At 33.8% G+C, this 21,046-nt stretch overlaps 1 long non-coding RNA gene across 10 annotated transcripts in view; it reads left to right on the top strand.

Moving 5' to 3' along the window:
- LOC109455360 (uncharacterized) overlaps positions 1-21,046 on the top strand; it is a 630,897-nt gene that overhangs the window by 362,676 nt on the left and 247,175 nt on the right. For 2 of the 10 annotated variants that reach the window (XR_016020783.1, XR_016020788.1), the window contains exon 5: positions 14,785-14,889. The exons of the other annotated variants lie outside the window; for them this stretch is intronic. This is a non-coding gene — a long non-coding RNA (uncharacterized LOC109455360). The remainder of the gene's footprint in view (positions 1-14,784; positions 14,890-21,046) is intronic. 10 annotated transcript variants of the gene reach the window in all.

Genomic DNA, 21,046 nt, shown 5'->3' with positions numbered 1-21,046 from the left:
CACCAACCTAATAGCTTACATCTCTATTTGTTCAATATTAAATAGATATTTATTGAATGGCTATTATAAGCCTGACACGGGAAAGAGCCAAACAAAGAGCTGCTGGCTGCACAACTGCAGTTGCTTCCCTTTTAAGTGCTGGCATGAGCCTATGTGACAGAGTGCAGAGCTTTAGTATTAAAGGTGATGTGTGATGGCAGAGATGGTACCTAAGCTTCTCTGGCTAAACTTGTCTTTTTTGTTTCTTACATGGCTCATATTGTTTCCACAATATCACTGTTTGAAAGAAAGTAACAGTTCTTCTCTCCTCTGAAAATGATGAAACCTTAATATTTAAAAGCCTCTCTGTGCCAGCTGTTGGTGTGAAATATCATAACATCACGTCTGAGTTCAATTTAAATATTAATGAAAATCTTAAGCTTATCTGGAGTAGTTAATTTGGAATTTCAGTTTATATTCACATCCTCGTGCAAAAAGGAGAGAGAAGTAAGGGGGAGTCTGTGTGTTTTCAAGGATTTGTGAATAAGATTCCCCAGCAGACGCACTGTTTGCAGACAAAGCAGTACAGATGTTACTTGTCTGTCACAAGGAATGTCAGCCTATAATGAGGCTCACTTGACTCAGTGTGCGTATGTGTGTGTGTGTGTGTGTGTGTGTGCGCGCGCGTGTGTGTGTGCAGATGTATGTGCATGCATGAACATGTGTATGACAAAGCTAACTCACTGCAACACTCAATAGCGAGTGCCCATCAATCTGCCATATATATAACGTGTTCTGTATGAGAACACCAGGAACAGAGACAACAAGAAAGCAAGGCTTCAGTCTGTGAAATCCAGTTTAAAATGGGGGCAAAATAAGCGTGGATTTAAGATTATTTGGAATCTCTGAATCCATTTTCTGATTAACAAATGACATCAAAGTTAGTTACATGCCATCAAAATGAAATATTCACAAAGTATAATTTTATATCATATGTAAGAAAATTCTTAGGTAAATGGCCATTTGGAGAATGTATTTCTGCATCCCTGTGAAACAGCCTGCTGCTTTTCAATCTTTTTATGAATGCCCTGAAGAAAATATCTTGAATTTGGCTCATTGTGTTTTATGAATAGTGATTGATCTTGTCAGGAGAAAGTCAACCATACTCAGCCCCTTGCAAAGCAAACAGCACAGCCAATATCTTAGTCAAGTTCTCTGCTGCTGCTTCAGCTGTCAAAGTTACTGGTGCAATGCAGCATTCGAGGTAATTTCCATTTAGTGGTGAAAGCTGTTTTCTTCCATTTCTTGGCTTCTTTGTCTTTTTCCTTGCCCCCTATCCATCTAATACCATTGCCATGTCATTGGCACACTTAAATTTGCCTCACCTCACTGATTTCTCCCCACCTGTGTGACGTGCCTAGAGACCCAGTGCTGCTGACGCATAATCCATCCAGGGCTCGGCTGTGTGGTGACATTCCAGAGCAGAGTTTAGCCCATGCGGAGGAACTCTCATCTCTGGCAATTATTCGGTTTGATTACACATGATGATAAGCTATTAAGAGGCACTCATGCACAGACCTTTATTTACCAGTAGTTGGAATCTCCCCATTTGTTTCCACTGTGTAAGAAACTAATCGTGAGGAAGTAAACGAAAGGGAAGAGCAGTCACCTGTGGTGAGAACAGTGCTACAAGGTAGAGAGTTTAAATCTCCCAAATAAAAATGGTGTCAACAGACCCATCAGATTTATTTCCCAAGCTTCCATGTAGGTAGGGCAGCTGGAAAGAAGTATATCTTGTGGATATGACTACATAGTCTGGTTTTTAGAACCCATATTCCAGTTTCTAATCATTTAGATGAACATTCTCTTAGGCCAGAAGGGAAATGATCGTATACTCATAGCTCATCAACAGAATGCAGATTAAGATTTCGAAGACTGTCTGCATAGAGTTCTGTGTAACAAAAACTATAACAACAGCTATCCAAAATTTCTTGTTTCCATTTATAATATGTAGACTGCTGCTTTATTAATTTGGTTACAAATCTATTTTCTGTGTAAATATTCACGGCAAATATGCTTTGCATAGAAATTCTTATTATTATCATTTTCTAACTCTTAAAAAGATGTCTAATGGCAGACTTATGTATTGAGTGTATGTAAGTACCAGTTGTTTGTCAGTCTTTTTGAACAAGCAGTTTTAAAACAGAACAGACTCTTTTATTCTGAAAATAAAGCTATTTGTAACAAGGAACCCTTAATTTCCTCAAATGCAATCAGCTTGAATAATTACAAATATCCAGTCAAGAGAACCCTATCTCCTTCCTAATACCTTTTTCCCCTCCTTTTCACAATCCTATTGCTCCTAGCCCCAAACACAGGCATTTTGGAGCCTGGAGGAAGAAGGAGGAAATTAATTTGTTTATCAGGGAGTGTTAGAAAGTAAATGCCTTTCCTTTGAGGTTCCCCTTCCCCCCTTCTTTCTCTGCATTGAATTTAGAGCCCTCTTTCCTCTACTTTTTTCCCACTTGTTAATGCATTGCCTCTTCCCAGGGCAGTATCAATAAAGAGACCTGTTTTGACTTTGTTTACTCTCAGTCACAGTTGGGAATATGATTTCTAGCAGTATACAGTGAAATCTTGCTACTGCAAGGGAAAAAAAGGAGATGAAAACTGTAATGCCCTGTGGAATTCACTGAAATATGAATGAATTGCACCCATGTAAATATATACTACACATATCTATGTATGTATAAGCTGCTCTCTATATGTCCGTATGGAAAATTGGTTCAGTAACATGCACAGTCCATGAGCTTCAGGTAAGGATAACTGTAGGGATGACAATACTAATATATTTTTGTACACACCCACAATTGCACATTGGTACTAAGCTAGCATGTCTATTTTCTTTGATGCACATATTTTCTAGTGATTCATCTCAGAAAGTCAGCGAGTGAGATAAATATTTTAGATATAAATACAGTTAACTCTTAAAAGCCCAGTTCACTCTCTAGGGGCAAAAAAAAAAATTAAAAAAAAAATCTCTAAACACGCTGACTATCTTCTCTATGTAAGGCCATCAAATCACAACTATTTTGAGGTGAATACAAAAGATAAGAGATCTAATTAGTATGTACAAAATGTTTGAGGTGTTTTTGTGATGCTTTTATTCTGAATTGTCTAACTGCATAAGCAAATACCCAGGATATCAAAATAGTTCTCAGAGAATTGTAGTTAAATTGCTGTTATTTTGGAAGCGTAGACATTATGAAGTTAGTGAATTATTTCTGGAAATATGAGTACTGCAAAACTTCATATTTGGAAATCTTTTTGGAAACTTAAAAAATAACCACAATTACTCTTGTGTTTCCAGTTTCTATGGTGATGTAGCAATATCACCACTTAATTTTTGATTCCGTCTAAACCAAGATAAAGAGGATAGTTAATTGTCCAAATCCCCCCTTTCCTAATCTGGCTGTGGTGTCATTAATCACAAAGGCTAGAATTTCAGTTCTTTAAATGTTTTATTTTTTTCATTAGAAATAATTCCAAGTTCATTTAAAAAGTGTTTTTAAAATTAAGTGCTCAGAATAAATATAGCTTTAAAATGAAATTAACAACTTTATTGAAACTTATAAGAGACAATTACAAGTTTGTAAATCTCATATTAAATAAAATTCACAGGAACAAGTAAACCCAGAGACTCTCAGGGTATTTTAAGAAAGACACTAATATTCTGAGATATAAATCTACATATATAAACATAAAATAGGGCTTTTGTGTTACGTTTCCTATGAGAACTCCAATTTCTTCAGTTTCTGACCAGGAAAATATTCTTCAAAGTTTTGTTCTAAATAGAAGTTTCCCTGGATGGTGGCATTTAATAAAGACTGTCACCCTCAATCTAATAGGACATTTACTCATACTTTCTGAGTCCCAAACATGGATAATCTTTCCATATTCCAAAGAGCTCATAATATACTGGAAATCTTAAGTTGTTTGGCTTTCTAGGCTATTCCATTTTTTCAAGATAGTATCCAGAGGGAATAATATTCTCTTACGGTGTTGTGAGTAGATCACTCTAGCCGTGCAGCTATAAAGCAACTACTGAAACCAGAGGAAGATATTAAGTTCAACAATGTAAAAAAGCCATTGGTAGTGGCATTGGCATCAGTTTATTACAATGGCCATTCTATTATGCTTTTCTATGGTGAAAACATTTAGCATTGTGATCAATAGGATAATTACTAGTTATAAAAATTGCAGAAAAAAATTGGAAATGAAAATGTCTGATTTATCCTTTGGTATTTTCTGCTATGACGATTTTTATATATTAAAGTAAGGTTCAGTCATGACTGCCACACTTTCAAAAATAGATCCTGTAAAGACTGCCTGTCTCTTTTACCATGTACTTTCTTTTTCTAATGATGCTCTTCCCCTGTTGGTCCTACTCATACTTCAAGAAGACCCAGCTGTTTGTGGTGCATTGCCTAAAGCCATTGTCTCTCTATGCAAATTAGCCCTCTTCAATGTAAGTGTTCCCACAGCCCTTTGTCCCCAGTTCCATCCGGTAGAGTCCTGACTGTTGTGTAGGAATCATCCTTCTTCTAGTCTGTGTTCCTGACTGGAATACATACTTTTTGAGGGGCACGGATTATGTATGTCTTCTTAGACACAGAGCCTCAAACCATATCTGACATATGATGAAACACTACAGGGAGACACAGGCAAAGTGCTAGGAAAGTTTTTATTTAAATGTGCACAACACAAATAATTTATTACCATACTTCCTTTTCCTTGCTTTCAACCTCTTCTTTTATTGGAGGGCAGTGGTGTTTTCCAGGGGGTGAATTGTGATAAATTGCAAGCAACTGAGGGGCAGGGGACTTGCCTTATTTGTGTCTTATCAGAGGCTCCATGTGAGCATATTCTCCCTGTAGTGAGCAGTCAGTGACGTAATTGAGTCACTCATCTCTTTTTTAAATTATTTTTTTTTCAATTACAGTTGACATTCAATTTTATTTTATATTAGTTTCAGGTGTACAACATAATAGTTAGATATTTACATAATTTATTCAGTGATCCCCCTGACTAGTCTAGTACCCACCCGGCACTATACATAGTTACTACCATATCGACTATTTTCCCTATGTTGTGCTTTACATCCCCCTGACTATTTTGTGACTACAAATTTATATTTTTTAATCCCTTTACCTTTTTCATCCAGCTCCCCAACTCCCCTCCCCTTTGTGGTACATATACACAATAGAATATCACTTGGTCATAATAAAGAATGAAATCTTACCACTTGTGACAACATGGATGGTAATTGTGACACGTAGAGGATATTATCTTAAATAAAATTAGTCAGACTGACAAAGACAAATACCATATGACTCACTCATCTTTAAAGCTGGTCATGGTCTCAACTGAAAATATTTTAGGCTTGTCAATTATATCAATAAATATTATAATAAAGATACTCTTTATAAGTAAATTCACTGTCCTATTTTAGAAAAATTACTAAACATTATTAAAAGTGTTTTTGCTCTAGAAATTCCACCATTTAAGCAAAGAAAATAGATATGCTAACAAAAAACATTCTCTTTGTTGTCTTTAAGACATTTACTTATTCATTCATATGTCCATTCATTTATCTTTTCATTCATTTAGTGATTATTTATGGTTTATAAGTTACCTATTGTGTGTATGCAATGCAAGTTTTCATGTGGTTTGCAGTGTGGTGATGAAGACAAACATTAAAGAGATAATTACACAAAAAATGATAAAAATACAACTGTAAAAAGTGCTGATTTCTACTAGAGAAATTGTAATGAAAACCTAATCTTGTCAGGGATGAGGAAGGATTGGGAGGGTGTGGGTGAAGGAAGAAGCCCTTGAGGAAATGTCATTTAAGCTGAGTCCAGAAGTAGGAGTAGAGATTGCTAGTCAAAGGGCTAAGGGAGAGAAGAGAAAAGAGGTGAGCCTTTAAAGTGGAGGGAATGATGAGATTATGTTGTAATGCATAAGGTGCATTTTCCATGAAGCATAAACAAGGTAAGTGGGGTGTGACAAGGGAGGAGCCAGGAGATATAAATTGAGAATTAGGAATCACAGGAAAATAAATGACATTCATGAAGTTGTCCTTTAAAAATTAATATTTATATTTTTAGTGTTTTGAAAATACTTTAGGCAAGTATAAATAAATTTCTAATTTCCAACCCTATAAAACTTGAAATATTTTGGAATTATTCTATCTTTTATTTATGGATAACTTACTTTAAGGGTTTTGGAACTGGAAAATCCAGGAGCTGGTTGTGGAAGTTTGTGACTAAGTAGGTTTGGTTCTCATGAATGGGAAGACGAGTGTGGATGTGATGAAAGTTCAGAGGTAGTGCCAAGCCCAAATAGCGGGTACCCCCAGTGTACCCTATTTTCTAGACAAAAAGCCATGTCTTAGATTTGCTGTTACAAAAAATAAAAATAAAAATAAAAAGCATACCTCAACAAGCTCTGGTAAAGTAACTGAGCCTACCAGAAAGACTGTACAGTAGGGTTCATAAAAAAGTTGTCAGTGTATGCTTCTGTCCCTAACTTCTCTATGTAAATCACATAGGTGCCAAGCTGCTGTGGTTTTGCTATAGTGTAATGCATAGTCTTTGTGCATTAACAGAGTCTAAAGCAAGATATATCACCATGGAAACCATAACTCCAATCTGGAGCCAGAGGTGGACTATTTTATGATATGGAGAATTTTATTGAGGGGCTGGTCTCACGGAGCTCTCAGGGGTCTGGTAGCAGAGACGGGGTAGGAGGTAGTAAGAAGGCATTATGTACTGTTTATCATACTGTTGTATAGGTTGGTAGGCAGAATCTCTATACAGCTCATTTCCTCTACTTTATTTTGCCATTATTCAGAGATGGTTATCTGTCTGAAAAGCATGGCTTTGGCATTGTGGGCAGGAGGTTGGCTACCGATAAATGTTTCCTCATGGTCTTGACTTTCTATATTAGCCTGAATTTAATTATAGGAGACCTTGTATAGATTGCTAGGCATTATCATGCATTTTCTTTTCCCTGTTATTCTTGGAACATTTCAAGTAAGAATTGAACACCAATTTTCATCTGTTCATGTTTGTCTGTTTATTTGTTTATAAATAATATACTGTAGGACACTTAAAATATCTGCAGGCTACTTGTAGCATAGCCCAATGCCATATTAATGCATTTGCTCTATTTGATGGATTAATATAGAGATGATCAATATAGGATTAATGTATGTAAGTGATAAGTTACTAGGAATCTTATGGAAAAATAATTAAAAATTAAGAGCTATGCTGATAATTATACAGCCTTCTGAAGAGATTTAATCTTTTTCTCACACCTTTTGTCAAATTCAAACAAACAAAACATTGTGAAAGAAGAATTTTTCAATTTTAATTAGTGAATTTGCATGTATGAGAGAAAACTAGAAAAGCAATATTTTAAATTTTTCCTACATTACTAGAAATATAGGAAAGCTTCTAAGTTGAAAAAAAATATGACTTTTTATATAGTCATGAACACTAGTAATTTATTATTTAAACTCTGGAAGTTCTGGTTAAGCATATGAAACAGTAACAGGTTATTTGCACCTTTTATATTCACAATTTAAGCACATACAGTTTGTTTCTTTTCACATGCACGTAGACCCAAAATATCTTCAGTATCAATGATTCATTCTCTCAACAATTCATGAGCAAGTGAATTCTGAGGGAGAGATGAGGGAAGAAAAATCACTTCCAAGTATTTTTTATGACTAGAAGGCACCCCTTTTATTTACATTCAATTTGTATTTGACTCCTCATTAACATACGCCCTTATTCATCTTTTCATTAGCATGGATCCATAGCAACCTAGAAAGAGACAGACATTGTAAGCTTTCTTGCACAGGAGGGTGGGGGACAAAGTTGTCTTGTTTGTACAACTCTGGCCTTTTTGATATTACTGAGGATTCATAGAGCACCCTCACATAGAGCAACTCTGAATTATAGACGGTGGGATGATGAATGAGCAATTCATCCATCGCTTCCTTTGGATAGGCACACAGTCTTAAACCTGTGTGTGAACTACTCTCCGGGCAGCTGGGGAATAGGTCAAGTCAATGTCACTCTTTCCCTGAAAGTACTTTCTGTTCTAGGCCTAGGGTCCTTTCAAGGCAGCAAGAAGCCTCACACAGATGACTCAGTAGCATGCCCAGGTGCTGGTTGGATTCAGTCCTTGGACCTGGAATTGCAGCCTATTCAGATCAGCATTGAGATGTTAGAGAATTCTAGTCCAGGATCAAAAACAAAGCAAGCATTCTCCTTTTTTTTTTCCATTTGGTTTTCTATGATCCTTTTTAAGGGGAAATGTCTCTATTCATTTTCCTAAAATTCATAGTCAAATTACTGCCTTAGATCCTGACTTATTGTGTCACTTCTCTTTATGATTATACTAAACTATCTTTTTTCAGCTTTACTGTATGCATTTATAAAAATTGGCATAAAATAATCGAATTCACAGTCATATTTCCAGGATTAAAGAGATAACACATTGAAAACTGTTGCAAAATCTTTGGGACATAGAAAGTCAGTCCTCTTCCAAATATAAATCAGAGATTTAGCTCTCCTGAGCATTTGTTCTCATTCTTCAACTGTCTCTGGTAGATAAACTATTAAAGATAAAAATGCAAACCTTAACTAACATGTCTATATGACAAACTAGAACTTCATTAAGGAGTTTTAGGCCAAGGATTTAACGGTCTGCTCCAGGAATTCCCTCATTCTATATTATGGCCCTAACTTAGGTGGTGAGGGATGTATATCTTCACAAGATTAGAACAAAAATTGGAGAAGTTCGAGGCAAAGTGAAATCTCTAGTTCTTTAACATCAGGTAACTTACCTGTTGGAGTTTGTCTGTGTCTCTATGGGGTTAAACTAGATTGTCCTGATTCGCTTTGAGTTGTTAAAGAGAAACACAATTGGAAGTTAAAGCTGCACTTCCAAATATCTTCATGATGATGGGTAATCATTTAAGGGTGGAACCAAGTGCTTTTCCAGGACTGTTTTAGAAATCATTAGGGGAAAAAAAACAACAAAACAAAAAAAACACAAAACCTCTGATCAGATAAAAATAGATAAAAATTGGAATGTGCTGATATCTTAAAGGATTATGTTTCAATTTTTTGAATAACTTGACATTTTGAGATAATCAAACTTGTGTTACATGAGACAGAGTTTAGTTAGAAGTCTCTATCTCAAAAATTGTGTTGAAAAAATATAGCCAGAATTATCATATTAAGGTAGGAATAATCCTTTAACTGCTTTTATTATATGAGCTTAATGCTTCCTAAAATTCCACTATCAGAAAACCCAGAATAACTTATTTTTCTCTTAATGGTTGCTAAAGGTCTTGTACGATGAAATAAAATTTCATTTATGTGTTATTCTAATAAAAAACTTAACAAAGTAATTTTAGTCATCAATTCAAGATCTGAATTAATGTTATTCAAATTGAAGGAGCCAATAATGTACATAATATTTAAAGTATCACAAATTTACACAGTAAGGGATTGTAGAAACAAATCTTGTTGTTGTTTTTTTAGAAACAAATCTTATACTTATATCCTAATGACATGAATGTACTTATGAATCAAATTCTATCCTTTTTCTAATTTTGTAGTAAGCCTCAAAACTTTTGTTAAAATTAGTTACTGTTACTGCCAGCATTAACTATTTTTTATTTTTATTACCTCTAATGATATTCTCAGTTCCTAAGTATAACATGTTTGGAAGGATAACTTTAAGAGTACACTGTAAGGCTTACTTTGGAGTTGGTTCAGGATGGAAGCTGATTGAAATTTAAATGCTTTAAGTTCTCATAACATACAAAGGCAAAGAAATTGAGAAAAGAAAACATTCAGAAAACAAAGTTTTACTTGGTGACTTCTTATAATATCTTGCTAAAATTTCAACTGTCAGGGAACAACTAACCAATCAAATGAATATAACATTAGCTAGATGTTTCACTAATGAATAGGATGTTATGTTATTAACTATTATTTATTATTCATTCAACAAATATTCACTGAGCCTTAAAAGATGCATAGTAACTTGTTAAATGTTCAAACATTGAAAGTAGCTTTAGAGAGGGGGGATAACCTCATAGTAAAACTCAGATAAAAATTTATACAAACTAATCAATAATTCAAATGAAAATAAAATATTTGAGGACACAGGAGTTCAGAGAAAGGGAAAGCAATTTATGAAGGAAAGCCAATTGTAGATATGTCATATAAGCACGAGTTGAGGAGAATAGGCATGATTTGTATAGACAGACCGAAGGAGAAGATAAAAAGCATTCTGAATCAAAGAATAACATAAAAAGAAGCTTGAGATCAAGAAACAGTGTGTTATATTTACGAGAGAGTCAGTAAACTATAATGGTCTCAATGGAATATTTATAGTGGTGTGAAATAGGTCAGATAGAGTTTTGAAAGCCAAGCTGAGGTTTTAGAATTTACACAATGAGCACTATGAAAATTATGAGAAGTTTTAGAAGAAATCCTACCCTGATGATGCTAGTAAAAATTGGTTCAGTATTCTGAAAGTTTTCATATCCTTTGACCCAAAATTTCTACTTCTAGGAATTTTAACCTGATGGGAGAAAAAATACAGAGATGATTTAAAACTGAATGTTCTAAAATGCTATTAATGATATTGAGAAACTTAATTTTGCCTAAATGTCCAACAATAGGGGTACAGTTAAATGACTTAGGATTCATGAAATTCTCTTTTAATCCCATGTTTTAAAAAAGAGTATTTAATACACAAAAACATAATTTTATTTAATAAATAGACTAAAACCAGATACTGGTAGTATCAAAAAATAGAAAAATATTCATCGGTTAGCAATGGATGAGGAATATTCTGGGTGATTCTTTTCTTTTATTCTTTTCTGGATTTACAAACTTTGTACATGGAGTATCTATTTTGTAGCACACAGTATTTTCCAAAAATAAATATTCATAAAATAATTTGTGGTAAGATATTGACATAAACACTTCTGTATTTAGGAAGATCATTGTGTGAGTGTGTGGAGATGAGACATAGGGAGAAAGGAAGCATATATGACTGCATACACTTGAGAGGATGATTAGAGTGGAAAGAATAGATGGGTGAAAGACACATGATCAACATTTGATGTTTAGGTGGATATAAGGAAAGAAGGAAAATATTGTCAAAATTTCAAGCCTGAAAATTTATTTAAACGAAAATCAGTGCTTTCAGTGATGAAATCAATGATGATTTTAGTATTGAATATTAGATTTGGGGACTATGAAAGATACCCAAAATATGAAGATGGAGCTTATGTGAAAAAGAAGCTAAAAATATACATTTAAAGATCATCCAGTTATATTTTAAGCTCTTGGAGATGATCAGTTAGAAAATGAAGAAAGCAGAAAGTAGACAGGCACACCTGAGCCTTGGAAGATAATTAAAAACCAGAAAGGGAGGAAGATAAAACAGCAATCACCTAGAGAAAACTGGTCAATGGGCACGAAGTTGGAGAACGGAGGAAACCACAATGTCACTGGAAAACGAGAAAAGGAAGGGAGTGTTTCAATGTGACAGTTTTTGGTGTTGTCAAATGTTGTGGTGTTCTGAAAAAATTCAATGCAATGAAAAGTCATGGAAATAGAACATTAATAAGGGATGGACAGAGTAGATAGAGGTTTGTGTGCATCCTTAGTAACTGCAGACTTCATGTTGGGTTAGAAATTGTAATTTTAAAATTTAGTACAGCATGGAGAAGCTTTGAATATTTGGAAAATGTGTTTCTCTACCTACCCATAGTTGTTGTGCACAGTGGCGTCCAGGGATGAGCTGCATAATGTTTCCTTTATCAATTTTATTTCAGGCAAATACTTGAGACAGAATCAAGAATTTCACAGAGTGTTTTCCAAAAATGCTCTGGTTCCTTAGAATATTACGAGCTTGAGAGTTACATAAATACATTGTTCTGGAGTAAAACAATTTGGGGAAGTACAGAGTTATACAGGGTTAAAGACTCTTTAAAGAAAGTCTTTAAAGAAAGACATATAACTTTTAGTATTTTTTATATGCGCTGTAAATTTCCAAAAAGAGTTATGGAACAAAATGGTTTCGAAATTAATTGAACATAGAATTCATTTGTTATGGCGCACCTCCTATAGGAAGTTTCCATGGACTTGATAGTGAGAAATGATGGCAGACTGCTATAGTGAGAGGTTTGGTGTTCCCCCAACAAGATTCCCCTGTCCTGCAACTTCGATTTTGATCTCTTCAAGGTCAAAACAACAGAGATGCTAATTTATTGTGCATTTATGGGATATTCTCCTCATCTCTTTTCAGTTTTTATTTGGAATTACTTAGCAAATTATTCCTCAGAAGGTAACTGTAGCCAACATAAGACCAAATAGATGCTGCTCTTTTAAAAAACTGAAATAAAACATGACTTTTGATCTGTGACTATATTTAGCATTTCAGTGCTTTCTTTTAAGAAAAGGTACCATTTGGCTATAGTAAATATTTTAACAATATTTTGAGAAAAATTAGTTTCAAGACTAAATTATTAACCTCGTATTCAATATCCCCTTTCCCATTAGCCCACAGATATAGCCTGTTTTTCAGTCATACTCCCAAATTGAATTAACTTTCTCCTCTTTCTCTACTTACTAACTTTTCTTTTCTAAACATAATTTCATCAAAAAAGATTTCTATGATGTCTAGGCTGAATATTCCCATAGTATGCTGTGCCTACTGCTATCAATTCATTTAGTACTCTACATTGTACTTGTCGGCTGTCTGGTTTTTTCTTTGCACTGAATGTGCTTTGGATCTAGTGTCAAGGATCTAGTTGCTATTTAATAACCGTTGAATAAATGAATGAATTAATGAATGGTTTTTTTGTGGTTTTTATGAATTCTGAAACTCCGAATAAAGTGTCAGCTATAAGAGCTTATAGAAACATGAAATTATTTATAAATATAATATGTATTTTTGCTTCTTGAATCATTTTCTCTGGAATTTTTCTCTACACTACCATTTCAGAATTCCAGCGTTTTTATTTAAAGCCGTAAGTTACAAATATGAAACAAGAAATTCTCCCAATACTTCATCTCCTCTCTCCCTTCTTTTTTCCTAATTACCTTCCTTTTCGTTCATCCTTTAAAATGAACAGATGGGCTGTTCCAAAGTTTTTGCAAATCTGCTTGCTGAACATTCTCACAGACTAAGCAACAATTGAAAATGGAATCCAACAGTTGTTTTACTGCATTCCCATCAACTGGAGCAATAAAACGATTCTGTGGAAGCGTATCTGCCACTAGTAAATGTGACAGTGCCATTTTCCATCTCTTTTACTTTCATAAGTGATAATTTCTTTCATAATAGGTAATTTCTTCTTGTTTCTCCTTTTCCTCTTTCTTGTCTTCTTCTGCATACCCGTGTGCCAATGATTTCAAATTCTTTTAGCTGCAGAAACTTTCTTAACAATGCACCTTATGTATATTTGTAGTTACAGGAATGTAGTATTCTAGATGGCAATTGGGGAAATGTTGTGGGGGGTGAACTCTCACCTTCTTTTTTAAGCCTCTACAGTGGCCTCTGTGATGTATCCATGAACACCATTGCAAAACCACTGGGCTGAAACTTTAGCTTTTCCCTTAAGAATGCAGGACTCTATAGTTGTCATTTTAATGTAAAGTGTGCCCTTTCATAGCAGAACATGCTGGATCTCATGGTTATGGCCAATTCTTCAATACTAATCATCAAGTGATTACAATTTTTGAAGTCATTTGACAGACTCAGAACACAGCAACATACTTTGGTTTGTGTACTTGTTTTATGGGGGATCTTATAAGCTGTTTTTCTTTGTTTGCTTTTGTTTTCTGAAAATAAGCATAGAGATTTAGAAGAGGAACTCATAGGGGTCTGGATGATTTAGAGTATTAATACAAATGTGATATGCAGTAATACTCCTCCAGGCCAGTAATCTGAATCTTTCCTGAAACAATAGCTCCTAAAATTTGTCAATCTCTGACAGTTGTTTGATAGTTGATAGAAAATGTGGGAGGACTCTCCATCTAGTTCACATTATGCAAGTGTCCACATTTTTTTAAAAATCATAATTGGCACTAATTAAGACCATTGTTGGCAGCTTCAGCAAAAAGGCCAGATACTGAGTGGGCAGGAAGATCCGCCTGGCCTCTCAGCCCCAGACTTCCAGGCAGGTCACTGCTGAATTGCATTAACAAAGCTGAGTTATTCTTGCTCTTCTAATTCTATAGAAAGAGAAACTCAGTTTGCTATTACTAGCAAAGTAAACAATTCCAGTACATTTATTACTATACATTTATTACATGTATTGGAAGGTCCAGGCTCAGGGTCGTCTTTGATAATAAGAGTAGGTGCAAATATTACACATCCTGTTTGTCCCCTATGAGAAGGCAGTGCAGCGTGATCATTCGCGTGAGTTCTGTGCAGTTACCATGCGCACAATTGACAGCGGAGGTCATTCTTATTAAGTGTGTAATGGACCTGTATCAACTGCCAACAGTGAATTTTGCTTTTAGGACTTGCTGCAAATACCTTTGTAATAGCCTTTGTGTTTCAGTGTAATGTGTGACTAATATTTGCCACCAGACGCATCTGTGACTTTCATATTGTTTGCACATGAAAATCAAGTTGACAATTAAACTTATTGCTTTGGGATGCCCACCCTGAAGAATGTTTTCATATTTTCAGTGATGATAAGACTGTCATCATAGAAGACGCTTCTTCATTGGGGAAAGGAGTGTGTCTGTCTATATAGACCAATCAATGTGAAAAAGGTGCTTGGGTTGCTTTCCAGTAAGTATACTTGCAATTATTCAGTCTTACAGATCCACATTCAGTTTTACATTCAGATGCCGGCCTGGGTTGGGGATGGGAGGAAAATAAAGAGCTGAAGTGGGGTACCTAATCATATGAAGGTTTGCACTTTTGTTAGGAATAATAGAGAAGCAATATTGAGAAAGCTGTGGGGTTAATGAACACGGATGTGACATTCATGTGCAAATTTCTTTTGATTAGATGAAACAACAATTCTCAGAGTTGGGAATGGTGTCCACACACCCAGGCCTGCATCTGCATGTAAATGGCTTCATTAGAGGCCAGATCTCTGTGCACTGATGAACTGTACAAGGCACTCACAGAGTCTCTGCTTCATGGTCTGCTTTCTCGCTGTGTCTGTTTCCAGTTCAGAAAATAAGTGGTATATTTCTCCTTTGCCATGCTCTTGAAAAAAGGGATAGTTTGAGAATACAAAGGGGTGAAGGTGGTGGGCTTTTTATATATTTGCCTGCTTTTTCTTCTTCGTACAGGTTGCAGATTTAAAACATCCTCTTATATTTCTAAGTAAAATTAAATTTCCTCCTAGTTGCCTGACAATTATCAAGATTAGTGTTTTTTGTACTTATTGAATGCTGACAGGAGAAAAGCCCGTGTGTCGAACAAGGGTATTACTGAATATACAAAGAACTTGGCCGTTTGCTCATTCTACAGTAGGTAGAACCAGACCTCTAAAACTCCCTGGGTTTTTCCTTTATGATTCATAACTTACTAAGGAGAACAGTCTCTTTTTTTGAGATAAAAAAAAAATGCAAGATGTTCTCAGTATTAGATTATTGCAATTCTGAAGCGTCATCAGTTTGGAATATTTCTAGGGAATTTTATTTCATAATTGGTTAATGTATTAGTTGGACTGTTTTTCTCTCAACTATTATTCGTTTATTTTAGATGTACTTCACAAGTGTTTGGTTTTGGGTTGTACTAACTTTATGGGCTCTGAAGTAATAAGACCATTATATAACAGAAGTACTTGCTATGTTATTTCTGCTCTGATTTTTTTATGGGAACAGTTTTAATAAACTTTGTTGAGGTTTAATTTACGAACAATAAGTGCACAGATTTTAAGTGCAGTCAATAATACTGCTAAATTTGTAGACTAATCGAGACATAGAACATCTCGTGACTCCAACAGAACTCCTTGTACCCCTTCCTAGTCAATCTTCCCTCATCCTTCTGGCTTCCGACGACCATTGGTCTGCTGTCAATCAACATATTAGTTTTGTCTATCCTGCAGTTTTAAATAGCATCACATGTATTCTTTTGTATCTAACTTTTTTTCTGAGCATGTTATGTCACTGTATATGTAGCTTGTTCTTTTCATTGCTTAGTAATGTTCATATGGATATACCACATTTTGTTTATCCATTTACTAGTACTTGTTGATGCTCTTTTGGGTTGTTTCTCATTTCTGTCTATAACGAATAAAGTGGTTATAATCATCAGTGTACAAACAAACCTTTGTTTGGACTTACATTTTCATTTCTTTGAGTAAATATCTGATAAGATTATGCTGAACTTTATTAGAAATTCCCAAACTGCTAATGTAGCTGTACCACTTTGCATTTCCACTTGCAATGTGTAAGAGTTTCACTTGTTCCACATTCTAGCCAACATTTGATATTGAGAATCTTTTTAAGTTTAGCCCTTCTAATGATTGTAAAGTGATATTCACTGCAATTAAATTTGCATTTCCCTGGGGATTCATGATGTTGAACATCTTCTGTGTACATCAGCCATTTGTGTATCTTCTTTGTGAAGTCTTCTCCATATTTTTAATATTTTTGCCTATTCTTAACTATTTTTATATTTTTTCTATTGACACATGGGAGTTCTTTAAAGATTCTGGATACAAGCTCGTTTCCAGAAATGCGTTGCAAATATTTTCTCCTAGTTAGTGTCATGCCTTTTAATTTTTCTAAAAATGTCTTTCAAAGAAGTTGTGTTTTTTTAATTTCATGAAGCTAAACTTATTGTTTCTTCTTGTTATTTCTTTTTGTGAACTCACCAATAAATATTTGTCTTCCTCAAGGTCATGAAGATTTTCTCCTAGAAATTTTATAGTTTTTTATGTTTAAGTCTACATTCATTTCAGTTAATTTTTGTGTGGTATAAGGTAAGATTTGAGTGGTTTTTTTCCTATGTCGATATTCAGTTATTCCATAACTATTTGTGGAAAAACACCATCTTTTCTTCAATGAACTGCGTTAGCAACTTATCAAAAATCAAGTAAATATTTTTTTGTTGGTTTATTTCTGGTGTCTTCTGTTCCATTAGTCTGTATCTGTCTTTAAGGCAGTACCACATTGTCTTGATTGTTGTAACTTTGGAGTAAATCTTAAAATCAAGTAGTGTAATTCTTTCACTTTTGTTCTTTATCAAAATGGTTTAATTATTCTTGATCCTTTACATTTTTATATAAATTTTAGTGTCAGCTTATTAAGTTTAAAAAAAATGCTCAAATTTTTTTTGCAATGTATAGAATCTGGAGTTCAATTTGGGAGACTAAATATTTTAACTTAAATTATTGAATATTCTGATTCATCAACATGGTATTTCTCTCCACTTACTTAGATTTTATATTTTCTAAGCAATATTTTACAGTATTAAGTGTGCAGTTCTTAAATAAATTGCTAATTTATTCATAAATATTTTATGGTTTTGGATGTTGTAAGTATTTTTTAAATTTTGATTTCTATGTTTTTCTAGGATATAGAAATTTAAATATTTTTGTATGCTGACCCAGTGTTCTACAATCTAGATAAACTCATTTATTAGTTTTTCTCTTTATTAAAAGTATTTTATTTATTTTATTTCATTGTGTGATTTTTGAATGATTATCCTAAGCTAGATGTTGTGCCAAGCGTGGAACAAACATTACGTCATTCAAAACTTACAACAACTTTTAAGATAGTTTCTGTTATCATTATTTTCAACAGTTCTTTGATGTACGGACAACTGAACTTATTTAATGTGTACAATTTGATGAAGTTTGGCATAGAAACATACTCATGATACCATCACCACAGTCAAAGTAACAGATATATCCAAAACCTACCAAGCTTTCTTGAATCCTTTTTTGGAGGGAGCAGGATAAGAAACATAGCATGAGAGCTATACTTTTAACAAATTTTGACATGCACAATATTGTATTTTTAACTCTAGGCACTAGTATGTGGTACAGCAGATCTCTAGAACTTACTCATTTAGCATAACTGACACTTTATACCCATTGAATAACACCTCCCCATTTCTCCCACCCCCAAGCCCCTGGCAACCACTGTTGTAGTCTCTGCTTCTATGAGTTTGACTATTTCAGATACCTCATATAAGTGGAATCATGCAGTATCAATCCTTCTATGATTGGCTTATTTCACTTAGCATAAATAAGTGTTGGTAAAGTTGTGGAGAAACTGGAATCTTTGTACACTGTGGAAATGTAAAATGGTACAGCAGCTATGGAAAACAGTATGGAAGTTCTTCAAAAATTTAAAAATAATCCAATAGTCTCACTTTGGATGTGTATCCAAAATAGATGAAATGAAGTTCTCGAAGAGATAGATACCTGACCTGCACTCTCATGTTTATTCTAACACTATTCACTATAGTCAAAATATGGAAACAACCCAAGTGTCCATTAGCAGATAAATGGATGAAGAAAATGTGGAATGTTATTCAGTGTTTAAAAAGAAGGAAATTCTGCCATTTACAATATCATGTATTAGTTCTTGAACCATAGTTTTACTCTCAAAGCAAACTTGTATTCTTCAAATAAATCTTATGATGTCTTATGCTTTTTATACATTGTTGGTTTTCATTTGCTGATATTTTGTGAAAGACTTTTTGCATCTATGTGCATGAAGGTATTGGAAGGGATTTTTATTTTCTTGTAATGTCTTTGTCTGATTTTGGTAACAGAGTAATGCTTTCCTTATAAAACTCACTGAAATGTTTCCTTTCTCTTCAATTAGCTGATAGAGTTTGTGGAGGATTGGTGTAAAATCTCCTTAAATGCTTGATGAAATTGGTTAGTACAGACAACTGGTGCTTGTCTTTTCTTTGTGGGAAAGTTTTTTAACTAAAATTCAATTTCTTTAGTAGATATAGGAATACTCAGATTTTCCATTTCTTTCTGAATCAGTTTGGTAATATGTCTTTAAGGAATTAGTCTATTTCATCTGAGTTTTCAAATTTATTGACATGGTTTTTATATAAGTATTTTATTTGTTTAATATCTGTAAAATGTGTAATATCCTATCCTTTATTAACAACATGGTTATTTTTTTCCTTTCTTTTTCAAAATAAATCTAGCAAGATATTTACCAATTTTATTGATCTTTTGTAAGGTTTCATTGATTTTCTCCATTTTTTGTCTATTATATTTGTTTGCTCTTATATTTTTAATATTTTTGAACTTTTGCTTACTATGTGCTTGATTTCCTCTGCCTTTTTAGTTTAGTCACGTGGAAACTTAGATCATTGGTCTGAGACCCTTCTTTTTGAATCTATGCATTTAAAATTAAAATAACTTTTTTCCTATACATATTGCTTTAGCATCATCCTTCACATTTTGACATACTGTGTTTTCATTTTCCTTCAGTACAAGATATTTTCTAATTTCTTTTGTAATCTTCTTTGAACCATGAGTTATTTAAACTTGTGTTTGAAAATTTCTAGATAATAGGATTTTCTATGCATATTTTTTGTTATTGTCTTCTATTTTACTTTCAATTTAGTCAGAAAAAATGCTGTCATGATTGCAATATATTGAGATTGTTTATGGTCTCTCTTTATGAATATTTCATATGTTCTTGGAACGAATGCATATTCTGATGATGTAAGGTAAAGTATTCTATAATGTCAGTTAGATCAAGATGGTAAGCAGTGTTGTTCAGGTCTTCTACATCGTTCCTTATTTTCTATCAAGAGTGTTAAAGTCTCTAACTGCAATGTGGATGTTTATTTCTCCTTTCAGTTCTGTTATATTTTGCTTCAACAAATTTTGGAGATTTGTTACTGGATACATACACACTTAGAATTTTCAGGTTCTCTTAATGAGTTGACCCTTCAATCGTTATAAATTATCCTTTTTTATCCTCATAACATCCTTTATTTTGAAGTCTATTTTGTCTGATATTTACAGAACCCTTCCAATTTTCTTATGATTAACGTTCGCAAGGACTATCTCTTTTCCAGATTTTACTTTCAACTTATTTATTTGTATTAAAAATCACTTTCTCATAGAGAGCAAATAGGTCTTGCTCTTTTTATCCCACGTGTTAATCTGTCCTTTAATTGAGGTACTTAGATCATTTACATTTAATGTAATACCAAGTTTGTTAGGTAGATATGAATATCTACACTATGCTCTTTGTCTATAATTTTTTTCCTATCTGTTCTTCTATCTTTTCTTCCTGCCTTACTCTACATTAATTGAAGAAATTTGGATTTCCCCATTCTAACTTACTGATTGGTTTATTTACCATATCTCTTTGTTTAATTTCTTTTTTTTAGAACTTGCTCTACATTTTAAAATATGAATCTTTAACTTGTAATAGTCTACTTTAAATGATATTATACACATTACATGTAAAAACAGTTTTGTTTTCTAATTTAAACAAACAAGTTCACATTTACAAAAGAAAAGTTTAATATAAGGGGACATTCAAGTTTTGTGTGACAAGTACAGAATATATCTGATTGGAAATCTACATCTCAGCCTATTGGTGCCAGCCTGTTTTTCTTTTTTTTATTTTTTTATTTTTTTTTATTAAATTTATTGGGGTGACAATTGTTAGTAAAATTACATAGATTTCAGGTGTACAATTCTGTATTACATCATCTATATATCCCATTGTGTGTTCATCACCCAGAGTCAGTTCTCCTTCCATCACCATATATTCGATCCCCCTTACCCTCATCTCCCACCCCCCCACCCCCCGCCCCCGTTATCATAGGTAACACATTACTGCTATCCAGAAGATATATGCTTTTGGTCACAAGGATACTGGGATAAGATGGCAAGGATGCAATAACATAGACTTTTCAAAGAACAAAGGCAATTAGACAGTAGGTTACTATATCCATGTGTCTATAGAGCACAGCAAAGGGTCATGTCAGA

Source organism: Rhinolophus sinicus, chromosome 3 (genome assembly GCF_057876585.1).
Source record: "Rhinolophus sinicus isolate RSI-liver-muscle chromosome 3, RSI-T2T, whole genome shotgun sequence".
In the NCBI taxonomy this organism is placed as follows: domain Eukaryota; kingdom Metazoa; phylum Chordata; class Mammalia; order Chiroptera; family Rhinolophidae; genus Rhinolophus; species Rhinolophus sinicus.
Note: the sequence above shows the minus strand (reverse complement) of the source record. Positions and strands in the feature narration are given on the sequence as shown.